Source organism: Etheostoma spectabile, chromosome 17 (genome assembly GCF_008692095.1).
Source record: "Etheostoma spectabile isolate EspeVRDwgs_2016 chromosome 17, UIUC_Espe_1.0, whole genome shotgun sequence".
NCBI lineage: Eukaryota > Metazoa > Chordata > Actinopteri > Perciformes > Percidae > Etheostoma > Etheostoma spectabile.
In genome coordinates this window covers 16639279-16647254 of record NC_045749.1, presented here as the reverse complement: position 1 = coordinate 16647254, position 7976 = coordinate 16639279, and the positions used below count along the sequence as shown (strand labels likewise).

The window sequence follows — 7976 nt, the reverse complement described above, 5'->3', positions numbered from 1 at the left end:
TGAAATGCACTATAACCAGCATGCAAAAGATTTGCCTCCTTCCTTCCTTAAATATGGGCAATAATTGACACCTGTTTCTTCACAGAATCAATCACCTCACTAGTTGAACACAACACTGCTATTATTTTGAACATGCTCCTTTCAATTACAGATTCAGTTTCACAGAATGAGCAGCATGTACAGTATGTCATGTCTGTTGGTTTTCTATGACTCTACACTTACTAGTAAATTATTTGCCATGTAGAAATATCACGTCTACCAAAAAATATGATTCATTAGGTTAGTGATGATGGACTGATATTATTTTGAACATGACTGTACATGTCTGATTCAGAATGTGATTCACTTTTGTCAACCTTAACAACTTCTGAATATGAATGAAACACACACCAGGGCTCATTGTTAACTTTTTAAAGAAGAACTATGCAATTTCTTTTAGCATAATTCACCTTAACTGAACAGATTTGGAATCATTGGAATGGTTATATGACTTTTTGGGGTTGAATGGTGGCCGTCTCGCTTCACACATTGCAATATAATTTCCCATCCTTCTCAAAAAAGGGTGCAACGGATCACAAAATTTGCGGATCTGATTTATTTTTGGATCAGCATTAAAAAAAAAAGGAATTTAAAAGATTATTAACAATGTAATAACTTTTAAAAATAATTACTTCTCTCACTAAAAAAATTCTGTTAAAAGATAATGGTATTTACAATAACTATGACTGTACCACAAGGTTTACCACTTTACCAGTAAAGACAACATTTTGTCTCGTCTGTGTTGTTTTTCAGACATCAGCAGTGACGATAGAGCTAGTTTGTGTCTTTTAGCTCATAGTTTTAGTGGCAGGTGGTTGTACGTCCCGATGTTGGAATCCTCTACAATGAAATAGTCACACTTTTACATCAGCATTTTAACCGTGTTTAATCCAGTTACTACTGCAGTTAATGGTAGGCTAATGTTTCCTGCTGAGTAATGTGTTATCAGTGTTTACTACGGTGAGTTAGCAGTTTTGTGTTTCTATGGGATTTGTTCAGTTTGATCAATCCCATGGTCTCTACAAATCTATAGCTCAAATTGGCTGGGATGGACTAGTTTTTTTTTTTTTTTTTGTATTTCCACAATATGAATACAGATTGATCACTTATTTTGTCGGGAACTGTTGTCACAATATTACACTTGAGGATGCCCACACTTCTCTAATGTGCCTTTCGGACCTCAAAATCAAACCCTCTCATGTAATCTGGTTCAAACCAACGTCAACGTGAAACGCTGATGCAGTCACCTATGACCTGAGCCGAGACACACCCACTGAACGAGAGAAAACCTATCTCAAACATAGACTTAATATTTACAGTCTATGATCTCACAGCAGATAGATAGATAGATATTTATTGATCCCAAGAAAAATTAGAAATTATATGAAATGGTGTGACAGTTGCAGTGTCACACCATTCTGAGATTGAACGTTTCCGTGTCTCTCTCTCTCTCTCTCTCTCCCTCTCTCTCCCCCTCTCTCCCTGTGGGGTCAAAAATCAAGCTGTTCCACTTAGTGCTCCCCCTAAAGGCATAGAGAAATTCCGTAATTTCTCATTCCTGTAATCTGGATGCATCATATTGTTTTTTTTTGTTGCATTTGCTTTTGGGGATTGTGAGCTTTTTCTTTTTGCATAATTTCTGTATTTGCAACGTGTTTGCTGAATGCTGCGCATGTGTTGTCAAATTACTGAAGTTGTTTTCTTAAGCTGCAGGGCATTTGCTGCTGTCGGTCACCATAGTTTACTAGTGTAACATACAGCGACGTTTCGGTTGCCTCTATCGTGGGTTTTTGAGCATCAGAGAGCAGCGCAGACATTTAGGTGGCATCATAAGGAGCCACCGAAATCTGCGTTTCTATTTCGTCTGTTAGATACTGGGAACCGGTGCCATATAAATCCGGATTTTAACACCTGCTGTTAACGTGGACAGAAAATTGCGTGGCTTGAATCTTTTCAGGACAAATGATTGTGTTCGAAAAGCGTTCGCACAACAGCTGAAATGCGCCCACACACATCTTAAAATCCTGCTCTATTTTTCTCAAGATCTCAGTTGTCAAAATCGTTTGTTAACTTGCATGGCCTATTAGATTTATGAGGTCTGCGGCATAGTAGTCTCGCATTGCCAGACCTGGGTAGTCCACAAAGCATTCCTGGATGGGAGAAAAATGTGCTCTGGTTTATTGGCATTTCTTTAAACCAATCACAAACGTCTTGGGCGCAACTGAAAACTCTGATTGGACAGATAGTCTAGCTAGCTGTCTGGATATATCCTGCAGAGATCTGAGGAGCAGGTAACCATAGTCCTTAGAAATCCACCAGAGTTTAAAATTACAACACAAAGAAAGTGGAAGGAAACTGACATCAGGCCGAAAAGCGTGGTATCCGGCGGAATTTCCAGAGGAATCGGAGCAATCCTGGAAGTGGAATGTTGATGACTGATACCGGCTGTTGATTTTCTTGAGCCGATACTGCTTTTGCTCCCTCAATTTACATCATAAAAATGTAAACTCTGCCACACTGAATTTGTTTTCGGAATCTGCTCAGCCATTTCTTTAAAAATAATAAACAAAAACACAGATCAGTGTCTGCAGCCATCTTACATTCATATCACCCAAATTATGTGTGCAATGTGCATCATATGGATGGGTGCACTGCATATGGTTAACTGTGCAAGGGTAAAAGGCTTTCATCAACATCTACAACCCAGCCTTGATGATGCATTGCTTGCTGACATATTATAAGACAGATACAATCAGGTCATCACAAAATGTCTTCAGCAACACAGAGCTTCCTGTGGACGGCTGTCTGTAAGTAATGCCGGGAAAAAACTATCGCTAACACGTCAAAACGCAGATAACGGCACCATGTATTGGCCGGCCAATGAAATCGGTCTATCACTAACATAGACTAGCAGGATATGGACAAATACAGATAAGTTCAAAGTCAGAGACAATCAGTCAAATGGTGAAAAAAAATGTTTTCTATTCATTTAATATACAAAGCAGTTAAAAACACAAGGATGGGAAGATCATATGACCCAGGTCAGCATGTCAGGCTACTAACAGCTCAAAACCTCATTTGGTTGGAGCCAAGATGATTATTTATCTTTTAAAAGAAACCACCTGACCAAGTCTAGCTAATTTTAGTACTGGTCAATACAAAATGTACGTATATCTAATAGCTACAGTTTAAAGTTAGGATAGGATATAGTAAGGCGCTTCAGGAGAGAGAACCCTCGGAAAGCTGCTGGACTGGATGCTGTCTCCCCATCCGGCTTGAGGCACTGCGCTGATCAGCTGTCTCCAGTGTTTAGACATTGTTCAACACCTCACTGAAGACATGTTACATGCCAGCCTTCTTGAAGACCTCAACCATCATTCCTTTTCCCAAGCCGCCAAGGACCACAGGACTTAACGCCTGAGACCCGTCGCCCTGACCACTGTGGTTGTGAAGTCCTTGTGCTTTCACACCTCAAACACATCACCGACCCCCCCCCACACACACACACACATTGGACCCCCTGCAGTTTGCCGACAGAGCCAATAGGTCTGTAGACGATGCATTCAACTTGGCTCCACTACATCCTCCAGCATCTGGACTCCGCAGGAACCTACGTCCGGATCCTGTTTGTGGACTTGAGCTCTGCCTCTAATACCGTCATCCCGGCTAGGCGTGCCTGAGTCCACCTGCAAGTGGATCACTGACTTCCTGTCTGACAGGAAGCAGCATGTGAAGCTGGGGAAAGACATCTCCGACTCACAGACCATCAGCACCGGATCCCTCCAAGGGTGCGTTATTTCTCCTATGCTCTCCTCCCTCTACACCATCCGTCAAGCTTCTGAAGTTTGCGGATGACACCTTCTCATCGGACTCATCTCTGATGGTGACGAGTCCGCCTTAAGGTGGGAGGCTGACCACCTGGTGACCTGGTGCAATCAAAACAACCTTGAGCTCAATGCTCTAAAGACTGGTTGTGGACTTCAGGAAAAACTCAGCCTCACCTGCACCCACCACCCTCTGTGATTCCACAATTGACACTGTGGAGTCTTTCCGCTTCCTGGGAATTATAATCTCCAAGGATCTCCAGTGGGAGCTGAACATCAACCCCCTCATCAAGGAAGCACAAGAGGATGTACTTCTTGCAGGGGCTGAAGAAATTCAACTTGCAAAAGACAATGATTGTGAGAAGTGCACCATCACAGCTATCATTGACTCCATCCTCACATCCTCTATCACCATCTGGTACTACCTCTGGTCCAGGACCTGTACTCCACCAGGACTCTGAAGCGTGCTTGTAAAATTGTGGCTGATCCCTCCCACCCCAGCCACAAACTCTTTAAGTCACTCCCCTCTGGCAGAAGGCTAAGGTCCATCAGAACCAAAACCTCACGCCACAAGAACAGTTTTTCCCCATCTGCCACTAGCCTTATACACAAGGCCCAGAACCCACCTTGACACTCTCCACACTCCACCTCTGTCTCTACATGCCACTGTACTTACTCTTCTGTACTGCTTTTACATTTTAAATTTACACATACTTGTTTATATTCTATTTAGAGAATGTGTGACATGCACCAACGACACCAAAACAAATTCCTTCTATGTGTAAAAGAATTTACTTAGCAATAAAGCTTTTCTGATTTGATTCTGAGTGAGGAGATGTTTGGTTCTCAGTTTTAGTCCACAAGCCTCCTTCTCCATGTTTTCCATGTGACTCCATATCCCTTCACATTAGTGCAGTCCGCCGCAAAGTAGCTGCTAGAATCAGCACGCGGTCAACTGTGGCGGGGGGAAAAAAAAGGGAAGAAAGAGAAAATATTTAAGGCCTTGCTCCCTCTGTCAGCTTTCACCTCCTTTCCCTCCTTGTTCTTGTTTTCACAGCCCTTAATCCTAGCGGCTCCAACGCGGAGCAGTCACAGGTTTTGACAGCAGACTGTAATGACCTAAGCTGTTCTCTGCGGGGGAGAGGAAGGTATTTGGGCTGGTTGGTTGGGGAGGAAGGGGGGAATGTTTGATGAGAGGTTCCTTGGCATTTATTTTTAGGTGTAATACAGTTTTCTGTCTTGGCCACTAGAGGCTGAGCAGCTACATAAAGTACCAAACCTGTTTGGTTACGGTTTGTCCTGGGAATGCTCTCAATAGATCAACAATCCACCAGAGAGTGAAAAAGCCATGTTCAACAAGGTACAGGTCATCATGAGCTAATGCAAAGTCTGCACTGACATGTACTCAAGTGTTATCTTGACAATTTTTTGTTAGTGTGCAAATATATATATTACATACGTATGGACCTTTTGTGTCACCTCCCTACAATCTGTGAAATCTGTGAACGAAAGGTCAACACTCAAAAAAGGATTTAAAATGCTGTATTGGGACGTCATGCATGTTGAGTGGCAGGTCTTTTAATGCACAGACTACAACCAACATTTATCAACCTTAAATTCTTGTGAACCTGACGAGAATAAATCACACGGCAATAGATCAATGATTCTTAAAGCTTTGTCAGGCTACTGGTACTAAAATCTTCCAGTATTTTTTAGCAGGGTCGATTCTAGGATCAAACATTTAGGGGGGCTCAGCCCCTAATGAGAGTACGACACGCATATAGTGCCTTGCAAAAGCATTAACCCCTGCGCGACACCAAAACAGCACAGACAGAGTTTAAAAACTTAAGTTGCATACTGAATTGGTTACACTAATCTAGGGTGATTGTATAGGTCTTACATGCTACCGGTTTTAAGATGTGTGTAAAGTATTAACATTTGCCAAAAACTACCACTAATACCTATTTATTGATTTCCATCAAAGTCTTCGCTACATTTATTACCCATTATTATGAGTCTGGACAGACATGAATGCAAACTGACTGGTTAGTGGAGGCATACAAGCGCGAGGCGGTAATTCTAGTTGTTTATGCATTCAGTTTGGCCAGTTTCTGTTGAAGAGTTACATTTTTCTTAAGGTTGGGGACAAACTGTGACCCAACACGGATGGTCAAAATACATTGACGTGAAATCTGGCAAACTCCAGTGACAGTCTGCATATTTCATAGAGGCATTAAGATTTAAAAAATGTATAAAATGCATTACACCCCAACTCCTGAGTGCTGAACAAATATTTCAGTATTGAAATTTAGTGTTGTTCACCTTCAAAAGATTTGTTCTTCCCTGCTGATAATGCAATTGCTTTCTGCACCACAGCCCCACTGAAATAAAATGTCCAAGGTAATATGGATTGCGTTTTACCATGTGCTGGTGTGAAGGCACCAGGATTCAGCCCCAGACAGAAGCATATTTGCATTATTCCATACGGAAGCTAAAAATTAGAATGTTTTTTAGGTCTGAATGGCTCGGTTTTATTTGTCATTTTCATTCCGCCTTCTGTTCCTCAGTTTTTTCTCTCTCTCCTCTGTTTCACAAACCCCATCTAATTACTTTTCATCTTTCTACAAGATGATTGGCTGTCTCATCTCCTTATTATTAAGTCCCTATCTTATACAAACTATAGCACTCGGTGGGCCTGATGTAGAAATTATAAAGACCTATTCCCTCGGGGTTGAAACCCGTCAAGTCCCAATAGAAAATGGAGAATGGCAGACTTAACCCTATCCCCTCTTATATACCAATCAAGTAGATAAATAAAGGTTTAATTAAGATATGCTCCTCAGTGGGGTTGTGGGACTCGGGGTTGGTGACTGAATGGGGGAAGGGGGTGTAAAAGGCACAACAAACTCAATACTTAAGCTTCACCTATGGAGTGAAGCACAATAAAGGGATATTTATTAAATATCTGAGGCTATTGAACATCACAGACAACCTAGCCCATTCATGATGGAAAAACTCCATTAAAAAGATAAGCCATTAAAAAAATACATTAAATAATCAATTCAATTATTTTGCATTGTATCACCTCTCCCAAAGAGCAGAATGCATCTTATAGGTGAGGCATCAAGATTAATTGCTGTGGAAATTAATTTGGAGAGTAATTCTCATCATAAACAAAATTACATTTCTGCTTTATCAGAATGAGTCAGAAGCAGCAATGTTTGTTGTGCCGACGTCCTCTGCTGCTGCTGCTGCTGCTGCTGCTACTCTGTGGGCTGAAAGACAGAATCCAATCTGTTGTAAGCTGGCTATTAATTTGGGTGTTTTGGAATGCCTGGATGAAAAATTCATCTCAGTCAGTCATGCACATTTAATGACAAATGCAGAAAAGCAAGCCAACTAAAACAAATTTCTCATGTTCACAAGTGTTGAAAACAAGACACTAAATCACATGTTATAAAGACTTAACATCCAGCAGATGTCGATCCAGTAGCTGGTTGGGACGGGTAAACCACGGTATTATTACAAATATAGTGAAGTGAGATAGTTTGCATGATTACATGAAATGTTGCTTTCTTCTGAGACCATTCTTACCGAAACAAAACTCCTGAAAAAATATATCCTGTGTATGCATGTTTGAGACAAGCTGTATTTGTATATAACATTACTTAATTGTACCTTATAGAAATTTCATTTCTCAGTTTCTCAGTGACAGATTTATTTTTTTATTCTAAAAAAAGGTTGCTAACATAAGAGTTAGCATGGCAACCATCTTATCAAAACTTAATGGTAGACTTTGCTAACCTCTCTGACATTTTACAGTACTTTCCATAAGTAGAGGCTTTCTGCTCTAATGTGCTTGGTGATTACAGTGCAGTGCAGTTGGAACAATGCAGTTCTTTTTTACTGATTTGAGAATTGACTACAGCTCTGAATTGCTACAGAAAAAAAAAAAATCTGCTCTTTAAGTGCTGTTATTTTTTTCTTCCCAGGAAATACAGAACACAGTTGACATGCATGTCAGAAATTTGATCTGTTATGGATCCATCTTTGTATCCAAGGTGAGAATAACTTTCTCCTGCATTATCACACATCCAAGCATTTTTCTCTTCA

General features: G+C 40.8%; 1 long non-coding RNA gene across 1 annotated transcript in view; it reads right to left on the bottom strand.

Moving 5' to 3' along the window:
- Positions 1-4701, bottom strand: part of LOC116705175 (uncharacterized) — an 18558-nt gene extending 13857 nt beyond the window's left edge. The window contains exon 1 of the long non-coding RNA XR_004335870.1: positions 4578-4701. This is a non-coding gene — a long non-coding RNA (uncharacterized LOC116705175). The remainder of the gene's footprint in view (positions 1-4577) is intronic.
- Positions 4702-7976: the final 3275 nt, after the last annotated feature.